We start from the raw sequence: 22,721 nt of genomic DNA on the forward strand, positions 1-22,721 counted from the left end.
CGGTTATAACTCATCCCAATAAACACATTAGAGCTGGCAGCGGGGACTGTAATTGGTGCTTAGGATGCACAAGCGCAAGCCAATGGCAGGCTGCAGCAACCACCCTCTGCTCTGTGCAGCATCCTCAATTGTCACTCACAGCACCTTGTTAAGGTGGAACGGCCAAGTCTGCATTAAGGCCAGCAGGAGGGTCAGGACAGGCATTTAGGGTGCCAGAAATAGGCCCAGCTGGGTCAGCGCTAAACTCATTTATAAAGCGGGGGGGGGGGGGAAATGGGGGTCACCCTTGCTGTTCAAGTGTGCTGTGTGAACTACTTTGGGCACGCAGTGTGGGGAAGCAGCACCCCCCCCCTTGAAAGGGAGGGTGGTTTAAATTCAGTGGGCAATGGGCAAAATCACTGAGGTTCTTCACAGTGTGGTATGATGGTTAAGAGCAGTGCTCCCCCCCCCCCAAAAAAAAATATGTTTAGGTGTACTCTCATTTTCCTAGTTACATTTTAATGTATTTTAAATCTTTGTTGGAAGCCGCCCAGAGTGGCTGGGGAAACCCAGCCAGATGGGCGGGGAACAAATAATAATAATAATAATAATAATAATAATAATAATAATAATAATAATAATTCCTACTCATATTGAAATGCTGCCCCTCAATGAGGCCAAACTTAGATTCACAAAATGTTTAGGGGTATGCGTACCCCTGCATTCCCCACCCCCCCGAAAAAAGGCACTGGTTAAGAGTTTTGGACTAGGATGTGGGAGGCCCGGGTTCAAATCCCCACTCAGCCATGAAGCTCGGCCTCGGGTCAGTTATTCATCCTCAGTCTGACCAACCTCACATGGTTGTTGTGAGGATAAAATGGGGAGAACAACTACCTTGAACTCTTTGGAGAAAAGAGGGGGCATAAATGTGATACAGAAGAAGAGGAGGAGGAGTTTGGATTTGATATCCCGCTTTATCACTACCCTAAGGAGTCTAAAAGCGGCTAACATTCTCCTTTCCCTTCCTCCCCCACAACAAACACTCTGTGAGGTGAGTGAGGCTGAGAGACTTAAGAGAAGTGTGACTGGCCCAAGGTCACCCAGGAGCTGCATGTGGAGGAGCGGGGAAGTGAACCTGGTTCACCAGATTACGAGTCTATCACTCTTAACTGCTACACCACACTGGCTCTCGAAGACTAAGTAGTAGGAGTATTTGGCTCAAGGTGGTGGTGATTCTGAGCTTCCCTCTCCACAATTTGGGGGAAAGCAGAATTTTTTTCTCCAATCCCAACAGAATACACAGAGAGTCCCCCCCTCAAAGCCAGTGTTTTTGAACTGCTAGGTTGGCAGGAGCAGGGACCGAGCAATGGGAGCTCACCCTGTTGTGGGGAATCGAACCGCCGACCTTCTGATCGGCAAGTCCTATGCTCTGTGGTTTAACCCACAGCGCCACCCACGTCCCAAGGAATCACAGGACCTGGGGCCAAATGTGGACCCCAGAATGTTCTTTGTAATGGAATGTGGCCCTGGGATGTTTCCACACTCTTTTTCCTGGGGAAAGGAAGTTTGGAGCTTGGAATGCTCACATCCCATTCAAAACGCCCAGGTTAAAAATGGAGTTTGGGACAAGCTTCTCACACTGTCAAAAGTGGGCAAGAAGGGATCAGAGTCATGCCCTGGATTTCCTTCCTTTATTATTTTTAGGCTCCCTTTTAAAGCCTAAAGGCCTCGCAAGGTGGCTTATATAAAACAGCCATTAGAAAATGCCCAGTCATGTTTCAATAAAAGAGCATGCTTAAAACAACAGCCTACAAGTTTGCAGGCCAGCGAGCATCATTACATAACTGATGAAAACAACTCGGAACAGCTTCAGGCCAGCAGACTAAAAGTCTATGAAGAACACATCCTGAAATAAGTTGGATTATTATTATTATTATTATTATTATTATTATTACCCATTTTAAAAGCTTGTACTGACGAGGCCACACATTTGGGAGTTCCACAGACATGGGGCCACCCCCATGAAGGCCCTGTCTTTGGTGCCTGTCAGTCCAAATGACCTTAAAGTCAGGCCTATGAGGAGGAACTCTGTAGCTGATCTCAGGACCTAGGCAGATTTATCTGGGTGAAGGCAGTTCATTTGACAATCCCCAGCCTGATTTACAGTGGTACCTCGGGCTAAGTACTTAATTCGTTCTGGAGGTCTGTTCTTAACCTGAAACTGTTCTTAACCTGAAGCACGACTTTAGCTAATGGGGCCTCCTGCTGCTGCCGGACCGCCAGAGCCTGATTTCTGTTCTTATCCTGAAGCAAAGTTCTTAAACTGAAGCACTATTTCTAGGTTAGCGGAGTCTGTAACCTAAAGCGTATGTAACCTGAAGCATATGTAACCCGAGGTACCACTGTACTCCAATTGTTCTTCTCATAGTGGTGCTCTGAGAATGGTGCCCTTGATCTCTGCAGCAGGGCTGAAGATGTGGCGGTGGACTCACCATTCTTAAAAACAAAAAAACCCCTGCTGGATCAGGCCAATGACCCATCAAGTCCAGCTTCCTGTTCCACAGTGGCCAACAAGATGCCTGCAGGGAATCCACATTCGGGACCCGAACACAAAAACACTCTCCCCTCCTATGGTTTCCAAAAGCAGTTATTTAGAAGCCTTACTGCCTCAGACTGTAGGCTAGTGACCACTGACTACATTATCCTCCATGAATTTACCCAATCCTCTCCTAGAGCCATCCAGTCTTTCCCCACTAGGCTTGGGTGTTGTTGTTGCTGTTTTGGTAATGTTGCTCCTTAATCCGCTGAATTATCAGTTGCTGCAAAGGACACTCAGTAGAGTGCTGTTGGGATCATATACTTCTTCTGGGCTACCCGTAGTTAGTTGGTTGGCTACAGTGGGGTGGAGGATGCTTTTTACATTAGTATGATGATAGTGGGACACGGGTGGCACTGTGGGTTAAACCACAGAGCCTAGGACTTGCCGATCAGAAGGTGGACGGTTCGAATCCCTGCGACAGGGTGAGCTCCCGTTGCTCGGTCCCTGCTCCTGCCAATCTAGCAGTTTGAAAGCATGTTAAAGTGCAAGTAGATAAATAGGTACCACTCCGGCAGGAAGGTAAACGGCGTTTCCTTGCGCTGCTCTGGTTTGCTGGCCACATGACCCGGAAGCTGTACGCCGGCTCCCTCGGCCAATAATGGAGATGAGCGCCACAACCCCAGAGTCGGTCATGACTGGACCTAATGGTCAGGGGTCCCTTTACCTTCATGATGATGCTGAATAGCATGATTACATTTCCCTAAATGGCTTAGGACCATGATATCTGAAGGAGTGCATCTTCCCACATTGCCCTGCTCTTCCACTGAGAGCTTAGGAACATAGGAAGCCGTCTTATACGGTGTCCACCTAGCTCACCATGATTTCAGGCAGGTGAAACCACCACTCAGCTATGGCTTTCCCCCAATGTTTTGCTTTAAATGAGGAGGTTTCTTCTTGATGGTTTCTTTAGAGCAGTGGGAATACAAATAGCTTGATTAGGAAAGAGCAATTGATAAGACGACCCAGCCTTGTTCCTGGGAGATGGAACAATCAATGAGGCTGGCTGGATGTGGCTTGAATAGCCATTCGTACTATTGACTAGACTGTGGATCCAGCCTATCAGAAGACCTATTGTTAAGCAGCAAGGCTATTCAGGGAACAGCCAGGTTTACTGAGCCGATCAGGAAACACCTTGCCTGCAATTGCATTTTAGCCAGGCAGAAGAGTCTACATGAAAACCAAGGCTATGAAAGCTTGATAGCTCCTATCAAGGGACAGTCAAGCACTCTCGCTTGCCTCGCTCTTTGTTTAGAGCGACACAAAAAGGACTTTAAATGTTTTAGGAGTTGTCCCTATTGTTGCATGAGATGTATCTATCTGCTCATTCAATGGGCTTCCTCTCCTCTCTTCTCCCCACACAGCCTAAAAAAAACTGCTCTATAGCATCCCCCAACACTCTGAAGAATATTTTGAAGGTGCGTGAGGGGATGGGTTTCAGGGGAGAGAAGCAGGATGTTCTGTTGCACAAGAGGAAGTCTGTTAGAGATGGGGGAGAAATTCAGTCCAGTTCACATGTAAAGGTGAACCTACCTAATTCACACATTCTGAAACAATATGTTCACAGATCTCCAGATTTTGCAATGCAGCTTTCAAGCCAAGTAATGCATACCAAAAACCACACACCAAGGCAAAAGTTAGCATATAAATTCATATATTAGTGAAAATAACGTACCAAAAAGCATTATGCTAGGGGAAATTGCTTTGGAAAGTTGTGCATATTAGGCAAACATTGCATATTTTAGAATATATTAACACTAAAATGGTGATGAATATTCACGAGGACCTGTTTGCTGCTTCGAATGACAAACTAATGTGGAGAACTAAACTTAAGAGTGGGAAAATTGAGAAACTAGAAGACACTGAAGCTGAGAGGTTCACTCACTGCCACATGGGGCACAGCCTTAGGAAGAAGGGGAGGCTGCCTGGCCCAAGACATCTTGCTGAATTAGTTGAAGGAAAAGATGTCGTCGCCCTTTCATTCCACACCAAGAAGATACAGCCAGACTGAGATAGCATTTGCCCCAGCTTCCTGTTTCCGGCGGTGGGAAATGGCTGACTCCCATACGATCGGATCCCAGCCGTGCTGGTAATTCAGGGCTGATATGGGGGCAATTAGCCCTGGCAGACTCCCCAGGGTGGGGGAGGACTGTCTCGCAGACCCACAGATTGTCCGATATTGTCAGCTTGCATCAAGGTGCAAGTGGCAGGACACTGGGTCCCAGAGCATGAACCTCTGGCCCTTCTGAGGCAGCTGAGCTCCAGGAAACATGGCCAGGAGTGATGGCAGCTGTCATCCAGCAACACCTGGAGGTCCAAAGGTTCCTGGCACCTGCTCTACCTATTGCTAAGGTTCCTCTGGAGCTTTGTGCAATATGCAATAACTCCCTCGTTCTTTCTTTTGTCCTGAAAGAATACTTGGCCTTCCCTCTGTTAAAGAGAAGGCACACAAAGGATAGCCACGTGGCGTGTTATTGAATCCAATATTAGTCTGTTTAATGGTGTGTAACTTCTTGGCTCTTTTTCCAGCTTGTTGCTTGAGTTACCCTTGTGCAATTTGTCAGTCGTTGTGAATTTAAAGGAGCATACTCTCTCTCTCTCTGCCTCCAGCAGGATCCACCAGACAAGGCACCCAGTCAGACTAAATCAAGGGCAGGGAACATTTTTCAGCCCAAGGTCATCATTACTTTCTGGTCAATTTTCTGGGGTGGGAACACATGGAAGTGATGGGTAGGGTCAGAGGGGAAAGTGGGCAGTGCAATTAATGTGGATCTTACCTTTGTACAGGATGCTAGTTTCCACACACACACACAAACACCCACCCACACACCCTACACACCAACCTCTCTGTCTTCCACTCGGGCAGGCAAGCAGCATTGTCAAAGTTCAAAGACAAAGTTCAGGAAGGCCAAAACACTCAGAGAGATCGCAAAGGAGGACTGGTGAATCAGGAGGATGTGTAGCCTCTGAAGAGCCTAGAGGACCAGCCGCGTTTGGCCACATTTGGTCCCTGGGCCTGAGGTTACCCACCCCAGGTTTAGATGCAAAACAGTGGAGGGTATGGTGAGGAAAACCATGGCTAAGTAAGACCACAGTTTGCAAAGCAGAGTTGGCAAAATTTAAATTAAGGCAAAAAGGAAGAGTTGACTTAAAATTTAAAGCCAATTGCAGCAGACTTGTTTTACTGAATCTATCTATTATCTATCTATCTATCTATCTATCATCTATCATCTATCATCTATCATCTATCATCTATCTATCATCTATCTATCTATCTATCATCTATCTATCTATCTATCTATCTATCTATCTATCTATCTATCTATCTAATCTATCTATCATCATCTATCATCTATCTATCTATCTATCTATCTATCTATCTATCATCTATCTATCTATCTATCTATCTATCTATCTATCTATCTATCTATCATCTATCTATCTATCTATCTATCATCTATCTATCTATCTATCTATCTATCTATCTATCTATCTATCATCTATCTATCTCTATCTATCCATCCATCCATCTTTTACTGAAAATCTCTCTCTCTCTCTCTCTCTCTCTCTCTCTCTCTCTCTCATTGTATTACATTATATTTGTTAATACCTCTCTGGTCATTCAAAGCCTCTTCTTTAGGACCATTGATCCGCTATATAATTCTATGTGCAGAGGATGGATGTGTGACAGAGATCAAGCATCCTCAAAGAGCTGCTGAAGCAGGAAAATGTTGAAGGGCATGGAAGATAAGTGGGTTGATGATAAGCAGGTGGTGACATTACTGTATCCTGCACACTAGTGTTAATACAGAAATAAAAAGGTAATAGGTAAAGGACCCCTGGACGGTTAAGTCCAGTGAAAGGCGACTATGGGGTGCAGCACTCATCTGGCTTTCAGGCTGAGAGAGCTGGCGTTTGTCCACAGACAGCTTTTCTGGGTCATGTGGCCAGCATGACTAAGCCGTTTCTGGTGCAATGGGACACCGTGACAGAAACCAGAGCACACAGAAATGCTGTTTACCTTCCCGCCACAGTGGTACCTATTTATCTACTCACACTGGCATGCTTTCAAATTGCTAGGTTGGCAGGAGCTGGGACAGAGCAACAGGAGCTCACCCCGTCATGGGGATTCAAACCGCCAACCTGCAGTACCTCTAGGGGCTCCCATGTAATTTAGGCCCCATCTGCACTATATACATCTGAAGCAGAATCATCTTGATTCTGAGACCAGGGCACTGTGGGATTTGACAAGACTGTTCCGCCTGGTCTTTGGTTTGGACTCAGTCTGACCCTTATGTTCCCCTCCCCTTATGGTTTTGATTTATGAGCTACTACTAAAATGAGGCTGCATTTTAAATTGTATTTTAACCTGTATTTTAATTAACTTTTTCTTCTTTTTCTATTACGTTTTATTGTAATTTTATTGGTGTTAGCTGCCCTGAACCCGGTTCTGGCCGGGGAGGGTATAAATAAAATTATTATTATTATTATTATTATTATTATTATTATTATTATTATTATTAAACTGTCATAAGGTAAAGGTAAAGGGACCCCTGACCATTAGCTCCAGTCATGGCCGACTCTGGGGTTGTGGCGCTCATCTTGCTTTATTTGCCAAGGGAGCTGGCGTACAGCTTCCGGGTCATGTGGCCAGCATGTCTAAGCTGCTTCTGGCGAACCAGAGCAGCGCATGGAAATGCCGTTTTTCCCTTCCCGTCGGAGCAGTACCTATTTATGTACTTGCACTTTGATGTGCTTTCGAACTGCTAGGTTGGCAGGAGCAGGGACCGAGCAACGGGAGCTCACTCCATCGTGGGGATTCAAACCGCCGACCTTCTGATCGGCAAGTCCTAGGCTCTGTGGTTTAACCCACAGTGCCACCTGCATCCCTTTTATAACTGCCATAGCTCCCCTCAAAGGATCCTGGGAAGTGTAGTTTGTTAAGGGAGACCACCCCCATACCCGCCACAGAGCTACGATTCTGAGTTGTTTAACAAACAGTGCCAATTCCCAGGGGACTCTGAGAACCGCAGCTGCTTGAGGGGGATAGAGGACCTACAAAGCAACTACAATTCCCATGATTCTTTGGGGGAAGTATTGTGTTGTCCAGTGTGCTGAGATTGGACGATGATTTCTTTGTTGCTCTTTCTGAAAATCCAATTTATATGAACACCCAGTGGTTCAATTGATGAGAGGAGCAAAGAATTTTTATAAATCATGCACAATTTTTTTTTTGGGGGGGGGGTTGAGGACGTGGGGGTGCCAATGAAAAAACTATTGTGTGAATGAGTTGAAGGTATTAGCAGGCTTCTCAACATTTGTCGCTTTATGGAACGACCCTATTAAAAATAATTAGATTAGAAGGAAGGGAGAACACACCGTAAACTGATTTTCCAGTTGCTGCTTTTAAACCATGATAATGACATCTGCCATGTTAAGGCATTCAGTTGGAGAGATGCAAACTCAACACACAGAGAGAAGAAAAGGGACACGCCTCTCAAGGGAGAGGATGAAAATTAATGTCACTCATGACACCTGCATCTGCAAAAAGGATTCATTATGCTTGTCCTGTAAATAATGCAGCTATACAATATATTTTAAAAAAGATATAATTGAAAAATGCCACTCAGGGGTGAACTGCACACACACAAAATGATATTACAGTGACTCTGGTTGGTAAGCATGGATTGGGGTGTGTGTGTGTGTGTTTGTGTGCAATGGGGGTTGGATGATGGGTAGGAAAGGAGAGGGATATTCTGCAACGACAATGCATAAAAATGTAATAACACGGGAGAAAATTGGATTTCTTTTGGTGATAGAAGCAGAATGACCCCCGCAGATGACAAACGCATTATGTGCGGCTTGTACTGCGGGGAGCTACGATCTAGTAATGAAAAGTAGTTCAACTGTGAAATTAACCATTTGGCTGCCGTTGTGCAGGATGCCCAAGCGAGCACCATTCTCTGGAAATAAAGGGAAGTAGGACATAGGCTCTTGTGGTGGTTAGGCATTGTATGACCTTATGAGAGGGGAGGGGAGGTGCGGCCATCACCTGCCCCTCCAAGATTAAGGGTATTCCGTTAAAGGAATCCAGGTGTGTGGATCTTGTCCGAAGCCCGGGGAGGGGCTGGGTTATCTCCCTCTTGGACTACTGCAATGCGCTCTACGTGGGGCTACCTTTGAAGGTGACCTGGAAACTGCAATTAATCCGGAATGCAGCAGCTAGACTGGTGACTGGGAGCGGCCACCGGGACCACATAACACCGGTCCTGAGAGATCTGCATTGGCTCCCAGTACATTTCCGAGCACAATTCAAAGTATTGGTGCTGACTGTGAAAGCCCTAAGCGGCCTCGGTCCTGTATACCTGAAGGAGCGTCTCCACCCCCATCGTTCAGCCCGTACACTCAGATCCAGCACCGAGGGCCTTCTGGTGGTTCCCTCATTGCGAGAAGTGAGGTTACAGGGAACCAGACAGAGGGTCTTCTCGGTAGTGGCGCCCGCCCTGTGGAACGCCCTCCCTTCAGATGTGAAGGAAATAAGCAGCTATCTTCTCTTTAAAAGACATCTGAAAGCAGCCATGTTTAGGGAAGTTTTTAATATTTAATGCTGTATTGTTTTTAACACTTGATTGGAAGCCGCCCAGAGTGGCTGGGGAAACTCAACCAGATGGGCGGGGTATAAATAATAAATTATTATTGTTATTATATAACCCAATCGGGAACACCGGGGGAGCTCGAGTTTGTCTGCATCAATGGGGCTCCCCTTACTGGTGGTTCACCCTTACTGGACTTGGTGCGCAATGGGCAGGAGTCAGATATAGTCGGGTCCATTCAATGCCTAAGCCAATACTGCTCACATTCTGTAATCAATCAATAAAGTTGTGGCCAAATTTTGCCCAATAACATTAACTTAATATCTGTGTCCTTGTGTGTGTTGTTCTTCAACGAGGAGGTGGTTTTGGGGTCTCGACACGCAATAAAGGGAAGTAGAGCAAGGAGAGAGCACCTGTCTGAAACCATGGAGAGTCACGACCAGTCAGTGTAGACAATTGAGCTAGGTTAACAAACAATCTGATGTAAGGAAGCTTCATGTCTCCCCATGTACCCAGGAAGGGCTGTAGCTCACTGGCAGAACATCTGCATGAGGAACGTGCCAGGTTCACTGCAGTCTACAGGTGCAACTTGCTTTCTCCTGCTCTGGAGGGTAGGACTCGAACTAATGGCTTCAAGTTACAAGAAAGGAGATTCTGACTAAACATCAGGAAGAACTTTCTGGCAGTAAAAGCTGTTCGACAGTGGAACGTTCTCCCTAGGGAAGTTGTGGACTTTCCTTCCTTGGAAGTTTATAAGCAGAGTGTGCCGGGCCCGGGGTTAACCTGAGCAACGCAGTCCAGGTCTGGTCCCGAATCCAAGGATTCTGCAAGGAGTCAGTCCGACAGGGCCAAGGCAAGTCACAAGGCAGGAAACCAGGCTAGGTCAGGCACAGGGTCTCAGGCAGGATCTAACATACAGCAATGTTGCTCCCACAACCTGGGGCGGGGTCCGACAGCCTTTTATCTCTGTCAGGGTAACGGCTGGTCCTGATCCCCCAGTGACTCACCTCCCTGTCTTGCCCGAAGGCGAGCACTCCTCCTGCGAGTACTCAGGTCTCTCCTTCTCTCAGACCTCAGTCTCTGCAGCTCGGGAGACATCGGTGGTTTACTAGACCCAGAGGACGCCTCAGCCTCTCCTGACCCAACTGGTAGTGGAGCAGCTGAATGTGATTGCCCAGCAGAAGGCAATGAAGTAATCCCTGCATCTGGAGCCAGGGCAGGCTCAGGCCCCTGACTCGGCCCAGCTGGTGCTTGTCGCAGGGGAACCTGTGCAGACTGGGGCTCTTCAGGATCAGGCCCCAGACTCGGTTCAGATGCCGCCTGAGGCAGAGGATCCAGTGCGGACTGAGACTCCTCTGGTTCCAAGTCCGAGCCCGAGTCCCAGGCCATCACACAGAGGTTGGAGGGCCATCTGTCATGGATGCTTCAGCCGAGATTCCTGCATTGCTGGGGGTTGGACTAGATGACCCTTGGGACTCCTTCCTGCTCTACAATTCTATGATTGGGAACGATCCTGCCTGGAATCCTGGAAAGCCACTGCCAGTTGAGTGTAGATGGATCCAATGGTTTGACTCAGAATACAGCAGCTTCCTAAGTTCCTAAGGAAGTTTTCTAAGAGATCAACAAGTAACGAGCTTTAAACAAAGGGACACAGAGGGACATGTTACTGCCATGATGGCTAACGCTGAAAAACAAGACAAAACAAAACAAAAACCTGGAAGCCATTTTGTGGAATACTAATTCTTTTCCGTAATACATGAAGATGTCTCTCAGTAACTGACATTAATGAATCCTCTTGTTCGACATGGCAAATAGCTGCAGAATGCGCCTAATGTGCTTTGTCACTTTTGACGGCTCGCTCTTTTGCCCCAGCCTCTCCTGCTGCATGCAGCGTGGCCTGTGTTGGTTTCGGGAAGAGGAGGTCAAGTCTGATCTGCCCCTCCACTCGCTGAGGCTACACGAAAAACTGCCGGGAGCCTGTTCAACTTTGAAGCCTCCGACTGTCAGGGAAAGGGAACGAGACAATTTTACTCCATGTTTACATTCCTTCTTTCTCCCCCGCCAGCCTTTCTCTCCAGAAAGTCCCTATTATGACAGCCCCCGACCCTTTTCTCAAACATTCTTCACCCTCTGCTTTGGGCTCAAAATCTGAATTACACTGTCAACATGTGGCAAAGTATTTGCTTTAGTCCAAACCAATATGTGAAATTCAGCCTGCGTAGCTACCTCTTCATCTTCTTGAATGTTGCCTTGGCATCACTGGCTCTCAGGTGTAAAGTCTCCTGGTCCCGAAATTCTATTTATGAATTTACTCGCCACCTGTCGAGAGCAGACAACCTCTCCTGGAGCAGAAATAAGGCATTTGGCTGCCTGAGGCAGCCAGGAAATCCTCATACACTCCCCCCTCCCCAAAGTCAAGGCTCACTGTATTTGAGCTTGGTCAACCTATTTTAGCACGAGAGACAGAAAATTCCCTCTCCCTGGCAGTAGAAATATGCCCACAATAGGGTTGGCCCAGTAAAGATTTCCCGACTACGATACCACTTTAAACCAGGCATAGGCAGATGTTGGGGATTAGAAATCCCATCATCCCTAGTTAACAGGACCAGTGGTCAGGGATGATGGGAATTGTAGTCCCAAACATCTGAAGGGCCAGAGGTTGCCTAGGCTTGACTTTAAACAGCCTGGGCTTCTGCCAAAGAACTCTGGGAGCTGTAGTTTGTTATAGGTGCTGATTCCCCTCAGAGACCAACAATTCCCAGGGAACTGTACATGCCTGAGTGAAATAGGGGTCTCCTAACAACTCTCAGCATCCATAACTAACTACATTTCCCAGGGCTCTTTGGGGAAAGTTATGACTGCTAAAGAGTTTTAAGTGCTTGTAACTCTGAATTGTCTCAGTGGCCATAACACACCTTCCCCATGCGAAAACAATGTCCTAGAGGCCGATAAATGCTTTAGATTCTTGGAAATGACAAAACACTTATCTAATTTATGGAGCTCACAAACTCCTTAAGTTTATATCTGCTTTCAACAACGAACATAAACAAAACCCAATTTCAGCACAGCCTCAATTTAAGTGATGCTTGCATTCCATGCTTCTAAGATTAGCTTCTTGATAGTGAAAATTAATTTAATTTAGTAAGAGGCATATTGGATTATATGATCTCGGCTCAGGTTGACATTTGCAGTGGAAGGTTAAAAGTAAATTAGGAAAACAAAGACATTCTGCTATCATCTTTAATTCGCTTTGCTGACCTTTCCCTGCTTCGTACCAAAAGCTCGAGAATGATTAGCATCATCCTTGAGTTGGGAAAGCAGTTCCATGATTTGATTGTTACTTCCTGATGACGAATGGTACTTTCTTTCAGAAGCATACAAATAGGGTTTGAGGTGCCTTTAGAAGCCATCTTGGCTAACCCCCAACTGATGCCATAGCTGTCAACTTTTCCCTTTTCTTGCGAGGAATCCTAGTCAGAATAAGGGAATTTCCCTTATTTGCTTTTGCTTGGGGGGCTCCAGCGCTCTTATCATCATAAAGCTTCTGCCAACAAAGGTCCGTATAGTAAAAGCTATGGTTTTCCCAGTAGTGATGTATGGAAGTGAGAGCTGGACCATAAAGAATGCTGATCGCTGAAGAATTGATGCTTTTGAATTATGGCGCTGGAGGAGACTCTTGAGAGTCCCATGGACTGCAAGAAGATCAAACCTCTCCATTCTGAAGGAAATCAGCCCTGAGTGCTCACTGGAAGGACAGATCCTGAAGCTGAGGCTCCAATACTTTGGCCACCTCATGAGAAGAGAAGACTCCCTGGAAAAGACCCTGATGTTGGGAAAGATGGAGGGCACAAGGAGAAGGGGACGACAGAGGATGAGATGGTTGGACAGTGTTCTCAAAGCTACCAGCAGGAGTCTGACCAAACTGTGGGAGGCAGTGGAAGACATATATATGAGAATGATTTTAACAAACAGCATTAAACGAACGAGCAGAGGGAAAATGGTAACCATGCTTAACAATGGTATCCTACACAGGTTGACTCAGGAGTAAATTCCACTGTGTTCAACGGGGATTATTCCCACAGAAGTAGCATGCATTGGATTGCAGCCTTAAGTGTTGTGTGGCAACTTAAAAACAGATGTAGGCTGCCATTCTAAAGATACTTACTGGAAAGTAAGTCCCATTGAGCACAGTGGGGAATAGGGGTGGGTAAGAAATCCAATTCAGTTTGCATCTAAAGCCTGATCGACCCAGCTGTCCAAAACAAGATGACTGCCAGCCTTGGGAATTCACACTTTTCTGAACTTTGCAGTGCAGTTCTCCAGTCAAGTAATTTGTACAAAAAGTCATATCCTGAAGGAAAGTGTGGCTGTATTTTTCTTTAAGGTGTTATTCCCTCACCTGGGCATGAACCATTAAGAGGTGGTTTAGAAGTTAATTCTTACCACAGATGGTACTGAGTAAGCTTTACTTCTACAAGGCCTAATAATCTCAGGAAAATGTGGTACAGAGCAAGGATTCCGCAGCTGATTTTTTTTCAATGGAGTCAGGGAGACAACAACAGACATTCATAGCAGAGCAGCCTTGCAAGGATTGAAGGACGGCTGTTACCAGAAATTGACCTGGTAGGCCAAACACTACCTTCCAAACACTTCCTTGCACAGGTAAGATTTCGGGCGACACTGGTGATAGTGCTTTCTGTTAGGATATTTCCGTTCCACCTTAAAAGGGAGCAGGATGTTTGTGTCACAGCCTGCGTATTTCCTGTTCACAGGATGTTTCTGTTGTGTCTATGCTGTCGTTTCTCTCTCTGTGCCTGAACACTGAAGCAGGCAGTCATGTTTTTTCTTTGTTCTGACCAACGCTGAATAAACTTGTAAATAATGCTCTCCTTAGTGCATCTTTCGCTGTGCATTATCTGCTGATAGAGCGTGCATCAGCTCTGGAATGTGGCAAGCTATTTCTGGAGCTCGTGTCGCTAATTGCTGATACTGCGTGTCTATGGGAGATCGATGGACGTCCAGAGGCGACGTGGAGTCTTGATGGGCTTTATCTCCCTGGCAGTATCCCAACACTTTCATCCTTCCCAAGAGTGGTGGAACAACCCAAATCCCTGGTACTCTGCAACTGCAGAGCCAACATTCCAGATGTTGTTGGACTCAAACTCCCTTCATCCCTGACTGCTGCCCATACTGGTTACAGCTGGAGTGCGACAACATCTGGAGTGCACCATGTCAGCTACCCTTGCTCTACAAGGGTCTTTCTTGGCCCTTTGTGTTTTGTAGAACGAAGGTAGGGCCCAAGGGCCACCTTCCTTTATGGGCAGCCTTCCAGTAGCTGCATACCATTGGGAGCCATGACCAGACTCACACCACTCTCCATCCTTTTGATGATAAGCTGTGTAGCTTACAGCTTAATAACTATTCTGGGTGACTGATAGCTCCTTTGTAAAGACTATACAACTTCCAGACTCTACAGTCTAGCTTCTGCACAGGTTTCTCCCTATTAACGTTTAGGGATCTTCCTCTGTCTGATTCACTTCAGACAGATCACACTGACACAACACTGTCCTCAACAGTATCCCGAGAAGCCTCTCTCAGCAGCCATTCTCCCTCACAGACACACAGAGAAGAAAGCAGTTAAAAATGACAGTTGCTGGAATAATAGTCACAACACAAAGGAATGCCTCTCTCATGTGACTCACAGTTATCCAATCACACGAGAGAGTTACTGACAAAGGGTAAAAAAAAAAACCATGCTAAAAATACACAGTAAGCTAACATAAGTAAACACGCCCATTTCAGGAAATTAAACCATTATCCTTAACATATCCTACATTCAGGCAAGGAAGAGGTGCCTTTGCAGTTCCAGGACACATTCCAGATAGGCAAAATCAAAAGTGTTGGCACAGAGCAGTCCAGGGAGGGGTGTGGCCTTGGGTATGTGGCCTGGGAAGAGTCTTAAGGGTTGGAGAGTTGCATTTTGGCCCTGGTTCTAAGGCTCACCACCCCTTTTGCAGAACTTCTGGTTGCCCAAAGAAAGGGAGACGTCCTAGCATTATAAGTGCTGGCACCCATAAATATTTTAGTGAGAGCTTTGGAATGAAACATGGTTGAGATACTTTCCCCACAAGCAAAGTGTGGAAGGAAAGGCGAGGCCACACAGAACAAAGATGCTTTCTTGTAACCTAGGAATGTACGTCTCCATCTGTCATCTCCAATAGGTAATAATTCACATAAGGGCTCCGTGGGGATTCGGGAATAAATGTAAACTGGCGCCATGGCACGCACCTGCCTCCACTACAAAAGTGAGTCACGGGTTCGTCAGGAGTAGTAAAAGCAATCTCTCCACTTCTATTTATACCCTCTCCCTCGCATTTACTTTGAGAGAACAGCTGCAGTCGCCACCGGAGCTAAAAGTTTTCGGACTCTCGTCAGCCCTACTATTTATTTATTTAATAGAATTTATGCGCCACTCGATTGTAAGAAACCTCAGAGCAGTTTACAAAAGATAAAACAGGAAAATGAAATCATAAAATAAATTTCGCAACCCTACTTCAAAACCTACAAAAGATACTGGAACAAATTCAAACTACCTCACTTTCTAAGCATCTGGGTAAGCTTGTCTAAGTAGGAATGTTTCCAGCAGGTGCATAAAATAGTATACACTGAAGAAGCCCCAGAGAGCATGGCCATTGGTCAGGGATGATGGGAGCTGTAGTCCAGCAACACCTGGGCAGCTGCAGGTTCCTGCATCCCTGGTATAAAGGTAAAGGTAAAGGGACCCCTGATCATTAGATCCAGTTGTGACCGACTCTGGGGTTGCGGCGCTCATCTTGCTTTATTGGCTGAGGGAGCCGGCGTACAGCTTCCAAGTCATGTGGCCAGCATGACTAAGCCGCTTCTGGCGAAGCAGAGCAGAGCACGGAAGCACCGTTTACCTTCCCGCCGGAGCGGTACCTATTTATCTACTTGCACTTTGACGTGCTTTCGAACTGCTAGGTTGGCAGGAGCAGGGACCAAGCAACGGGAGCTCACCCCCTTGTGGGGATTCGAACCGCCGACCTTCTGATCGGCAAGTCCTAGGCTCTGTGGTTTAACCAACAGCGCCACCCGCATCCCTTCGCCTCCCTGCTATACTTGATAGTTTATCAGTTACTCTGCAGTCAATGTACAGTAGCAATATGTGTGGCCTGCAATCGTAAGAACATTTGGGATAGACAGGATTTTGCCTCAGGAGAGGAGGTTGGTGGGATTCCTGAATTCCCTTCCAGACCTGTTATTCTGATATTGGCTTTTTGAAAAAATTATTCCATTTGTACCCCACATTTTCCTCCAAAGAACTCAAGGTGGCCACATGGTCCCCCCCCCATTTAAAACTTGCAACAACCTTGTGAGGTAGGGTAGGCTGAGAGGCAGTGGCCGACCCAAGATCACCCAGGAAGCATCATCCCTTAATGCAGGCATCCCCAAACTCGGCCCTCCAGCTGTTTGGGGACTACAATTCCCATCATCCCTGACCACTGGTCCTGTTAGCTATGGATGAAGGGAGTCATAGTCCCAAAACAGCTGGAGGGCCGAGTTTGGGGATGCCTGCCTTACTGTATTATATGACCCCCTCTTTTTCCTTCCTTTATGGTATTGGGGGTGTGTGTGTTACTGTAAGTTGCTTGGAGATGTTCAGGTGACAAATGACTAATAAGTTTAATATATGAAATGAAGGGCTGATTTGAACCCTGGTCTCCCGAGTCTGAGTCCAACACTCTAACCACTATACCACCCTGGCTCTGAAATATATCCTAAATTGCCTGTAGATTCTGATGCAACATGCCATTAAATGCTAATACTACTATTACTAGTATTGTTGTCTCTGGAGTCAGATCCCAACCACCCCTGGAGAAATGTTACGGTGTGTGTGTGTGTGTGTGTGTGTGTGTGTGTGTGTGTTTTAATTAGAAATATGACTATGCAATTGATTATTGTTAGTAATATCCTTTCGCCCACACCTTTGATGTTGATTTTGGAAGGGCGAATTGCGTGCACGGATTTCAACACAGCCCGCACTGCTGAATTCACCAATGAGTTCGCTGAAGGTACTTGGTGGCCGTGCAAATGAATGAGTTGAGCGGGAGAGAGTAAAACCCACGCTCACCCCTCAAGTCAACCTCCCTTGTTTCTCCGTTATGAGTAAGCGGAGCTCAGAAACACAGAAAGGGTAGCATGAATGAGAAAATCAACCAAACAGAGGAAAACAATCAGGATGCCAGAAAGTGACTAATTAATTACGGTGATTAGGAGGACTTGATTACGGTGTCTATGTGCAAAAGCGCAGAGCCCACAACCTGCTGGCCTTACGCCCGCTGTTTACTACCAGCCTTAAGCAGTGCTAGTATCTTGTTTCGTCGTCAATCTCCTTGGAGAGCCAATTCAGGCAACTGCCTCTTGCGGTGACATCCGTAGGGTTATATGCAACAATATCATGCTCAGAGCAGACCCACCGAAATTGGTGACCAAGATGGACATATCCTTCATGAATTTGTCAAATCCCGCATTCAAGCCTTTCAGGTGTTGTTGGGCTCTAACTAGTACTAGCAGCCCCGGTCAGTGCAGTCAGTTGGTCAGGGAACGTGTTGATGTGATTTGCATTCCGACAACATCTGGAAGACCACTGGTTCCCTGGCCAGTGCTCAGAGATGATGGGAGCTCTAATCCAATGACCTCCGGAGGGCCACAGGTTCCTTGCCCCTGTTGCAGCAGCAAAGGACCATAGCTCAATGGCAAAGCATCCGCTTCATGCACAGAAGGTCCCAGGTTTGATCCCTGGCATCACCAAGTAAGACTGGGAGAGAAGTCTTACTGGGAGCCTGAAAACCTGGAGAGCTTCTGCCAGTGTGGACAATACTGAGCTAGATGGACAAAGGCTCTGAGTTGGTAATAGGCAGCATCCTACGTTCTGCACTGTGTTAAGAAGCACTTTCTTTTCTCTCTCTGGAACATACATGCAATCAGTTTCCTTGCAACCCACATTCTAGCAGGCTGAGAGCAGGCAAAAATATACTCTCCATCCACCATGCATCATTTATATCACATACCATTTTAGTTGTCCTTTTAAAATAAGCTTTTGAGCCCCCAGAGATAGCAGGGTTCTGGTCCCTGATAGATTTGCCTGCCTGCCCCCGCCCCCAAGGAAACGTAGCACTCGACAGAAACAAAGATTCCCCCACCCCAACATCGTTTTAAAGGCTCTGAAAATAACTCTATCAAATCCAACATTGTGGTCACCATGGCAACATTTCCATTGTATTACTTCCAGAAACCCATTTTTTTTTACTTTAAAAAAATCAATTTTTAAAATTTTTTCTTGTTTTCACTGTGCTATTTTTAGAAATTTTTATTTTTGGGTGTCTGCAAAATATCCTTGAAGGGGACGCGGGTGGCGCTGTGGGTAAAAGCCTCAGCACCTAGGGCTTGCCGATCGAAAGGTCGGCGGTTCGAATCCCCGCGGCGGGGTGTGCTCCCGTCGTTCGGTCCCAGCGCCTGCCAACCTAGCAGTTCGAAAGCACCCCCAGGTGCAAGTAGATAAATAGGGACCGCTTATCAGCGGGAAGGTAAACGGCGTTCCGTGTGCTGCGCTGGCTCGCCAGATGCAGCTTGTCACGCTGGCCACGTGACCCGGAAGTGTCTGCGGACAGCGCTGGCTCCCGGCCTATAGAGTAAGATGAGCGCACAACCCCAGAGTCTGTCAAGACTGGCCCGTATGGGCAGGGGTACCTTTACCTTTACCTAAAATATCCTTGTTATTAATTTTAAGAAAGGTGCTCTTAACACACACACAAATTCAATGAATTAAATGTCTGACATATTTAGGGCAAGGAAGCACCAGAGTTCTACATAATGTGAGGCTGGGTGAGGTCTCCATGTGGAGCAAACGCCATCTGAGATCTTTATCACAAACCTCCCTCCTGTTTACCAGTCTGAAGCAGAGGGGCAGTGGGCTCTAGGAACTGCCTTGGGAAATTCAGGAAGTGTTAACACTGGTGGGTGATTAAGCCTACAATCCTTTTGCACATTGACCTAGAAATATGGCCCACTGAACACAGGGAAACTCACTTCCGAGTAAACATGTATAGGACTGTGCTGCAAATTCCAACTAATGCATTAATCTGGGAGGTGCATATAAGATCTGTCCACGTTGGAATTCACAACGGTCTTATTCTTCAAGCACCTCTTGCAAATCACATAGGATGGCTGGGCCTCCAAAGCGGCGCCATCTTAGGAACACATGTGAATGCACACAAAACTTAGTAGGCAGAGATGATTACAGTTTTCAGGATACCATCAACTGAAAGCCCTGTATTATACATGGCATTCCATTCCAATTTATTTCACAAGGCTCAAATCAACCTCATTTTGACACCTGACTTTGTCCAGAGTTTGCAGTGACATTCTATTCCAAAGGGTTTCTATTGTCTGGCTGAATAAGGGCTGAGTATTTCTGGGAGATGACATGACCTTACTTGACGATCATGGTTTTTTTTTCTTATGGTGGACCTTCTCTGGTAACAACCTTTGCAACAAATTTCACCTCATCTAGAATGAGGGTGGCCTTAATTTTCTTTCTCATGAAGACAAGAGAAATAGCACAGTGGAGCAAAATGTATCATTTTGTAGGTTGCTTTGGGACGCATCTTATGAAAAAAGTGACTTGTTGTTGTTATATTTATTTATACCCTGTCTTTCCCACAAACTGGGACTCAAGGTAGCTTACATATCTTGTATGTCATTCTTGCAAATGCATACATTTTTATGCCCAATGTAGTATATATGTGTTTGGTACACAATAACTTGGGAAGTGCATTGCAAAATTCGAGTAGTGAGAATTTTGAAGGATGGCAGTGTTTTCAATTCACACATTGTTTCAAGGCTGTGTAGGTTCACCTTTAAATTGCCAAGTGAATAGAATTTCTTCCCATCCATAACTACAATCTTTATGCCTGACATCTAATATTTTGGGTTGCCATTTAAAAAGAAAAGGAAAAAGTAAGGGGATCACCCAATCACGCAAGCCTCCGCCAGCCATTTAAAATGACACAGACAGGAACGAGTTTGCTTCCTCAGCTGAGCAAGGCCACCTCATTGTTGTTCCATCAGCCAGAACGTCTGACTTCTATTTTTATTTCACAAAGCCCATTGATCTTACAAAAACACAGTATTAGTCACGCTGAGGATGTTTACTGTAACGGCAAATCAATTAAGAAAACTGGAAGATAGCTTGCTTGTTAAACTCGCAAATGCATTCCTTTGCCGGTGGTCATAATCTAACCAAATTATATGGTTGTTTGCCATCTGCTGACAAATCATTTCAGCCTCCATGGTTGATGTTACCCCTTGGTTAAATAACTTGATTTCAGCTGGAGCATTCAAGGATGCTGTTCAGACACTGGAGTCGGAACAAGTTAAAATCCTACCTCCAATAAACTCTGGTATTGCTCTGCCGTTTCTTAAAATCACTTTCAATAATAATAATAATAATAATAATAATAATAATAATAATAATAATAATAATAATAATAATTTATTATTTATACCCCACCCATCTGGCTGACCCAGCATGTGGCAGCTGCAAAAAGAGAGAGGATGAGCTCTGCATTGCAGATAATTTGGAAAGGGGTTGAATCTCAAACTGCCAATATTGTAAGGCCAGTATGCAAATCTACAGTGTGATTGTGCACTCTTGGAATACTGTGTATAGCTCAGGGTTGCAGCACCTCAAAGAGGATATTGTGGAGCGGGAAAAGACACAGGAATGATCAAAAGGATAGGAACAACTTCCATGTGAGCAGAGGTTGCAATATTTGGGGCTTTTCATTTAGCGAGGACAGGGCTTACGTAAAACAGATGTCTAAAACCATGCATGGTGAGAAGGGGGAAGTGAACAGATAGCTTTCCTATCCTCACATAGTACTAGAACCCAGGGTCATCTAATGAAGCTGAATGCTGGGAAATTCAGGATAGGCAAAAGAAAGTACTTATTCTTACAACACATCATTAAATTATGGAATTGACTTCTACAAGATGTGGTAAGGTAAAGGTAAACGGACCCCTGACCATTAGGTCCAGTCGTGGCCGACTCTGGGGTTGCGGCGCTCATATCACTTTATTGGCCAAGGGAGCCAGCGTACAGCTTCCAGGTCATGTGGCCAGCATGACTAAGCCGCTTCTGGAGAACCAGAGCAACACATGGAAACACTGTTTACCTTCTCGCCAAAGCGTACCTATTTATCTACTTGCACTTTGACGTGCTTTCGAACTGCTAGGTTGGCAGGAGCAGGGACCGAGCAACGGGAGCTCACCCTGTCGCAGGGATTCGAACCGCCGACCTTCTGATCGGCAAGTCCTAGGCTCTGTGGTTTAACCCACAGTGCCACCCGCGTCCCTACAAGATGTGGTGGCAGCCACCAATTTAGATGGCTTTTGACAAATCAATGGAAGATACAGCTCTATACCCAGACTCAGAATCCATAGCAGGACTCTTATGCTCCAACTTCCACTGTCAGAGGCAGCATGCTTCCGAGTACCAGTTTCTGGGGGTCACAAGCAGGGAGAGTGCTGCTGCATCGTGCAAGTCCCATAGGCATTTGTTTGGTGACTGCAGAGAACAGGATGCTGCAATAGATAGGCCTTTGCTCTGATCCATAAAGGCTGTTTTGATGCCCTCTTTTTTCTCCTTTCCGCACCTTCCAGCTACCCTCCCACTCCGGCAAGGCAGAACCAACGCAATGACCCCATAAACAGATTGCATGCAGTAACTGGAGTGGAATGACAGCAGCAAGGTGAGGTTGTTAAACTAGGCACCCCGGTCGAGGGCATAGAGACTCTGGGCACTCTTTAAAAATGTAGGAGAAAATTACTTCTGACTTATTCAGCCGAGTGACCCAAAACATGAAGTAAACGGGGAGGAGGAGGAGGACAACAACACACTCCTCCTGAAATAACCCGACTTTCAAACTCCACCGACTTCACATTGAAGTTACTTGATTCCTGTTTGCTTTCCTGGTCATGCACAAATGTGTGTTGTCCCAGGAGTCAATGGAGCATGCAGCTTCAACCAGCTGGAGACTCCTGCTTCAGCTGATGGTGTAGGAATTCATTTGGCTTTCTGCAGCTGAGGTAATATTCCTCCCCCCTCTCCATACCACACATATGGGGATGGGTGAAAATGGCTGAGCAGGGAAGCACAGGGGATATGGAAGCACAGAGAGACGTTTAATACCTTTTTGCAATGAAAAGGCTTATGGGGGGCATGTATTAGGGACTGTGGGAATGCCACTTATGGTTTTCTGGTAATAATTCAGGTAGCATCTTATTTACACATTATGCAAAAGCAAGCCCTGCAGGGAGCTTTGTACACAGGTAAAGGTAAAGAGACCCCTGACCATTAGATCCAGTCATGGCCGACTCTGGGAGGCTCCCTTAGCTGAGGGAGCCAGCATACAGGTCATGTGGCCAGCATGACTAAGCCACTTCTGGCGAACCAGAGCAGCGCACGGAAACGC

The 22,721-nt window shown here is 46.1% G+C and overlaps 1 protein-coding gene across 27 annotated transcripts in view; it reads right to left on the minus strand.

Annotated features, from left to right (window-relative positions):
- Positions 1 to 22,721, minus strand: part of DLG2 (discs large MAGUK scaffold protein 2) — a 901,719-nt gene that overhangs the window by 108,751 nt on the left and 770,247 nt on the right. The window lies entirely within an intron of this gene.

This window comes from Podarcis muralis, chromosome 4 (genome assembly GCF_964188315.1).
Source record: "Podarcis muralis chromosome 4, rPodMur119.hap1.1, whole genome shotgun sequence".
NCBI lineage: Eukaryota > Metazoa > Chordata > Lepidosauria > Squamata > Lacertidae > Podarcis > Podarcis muralis.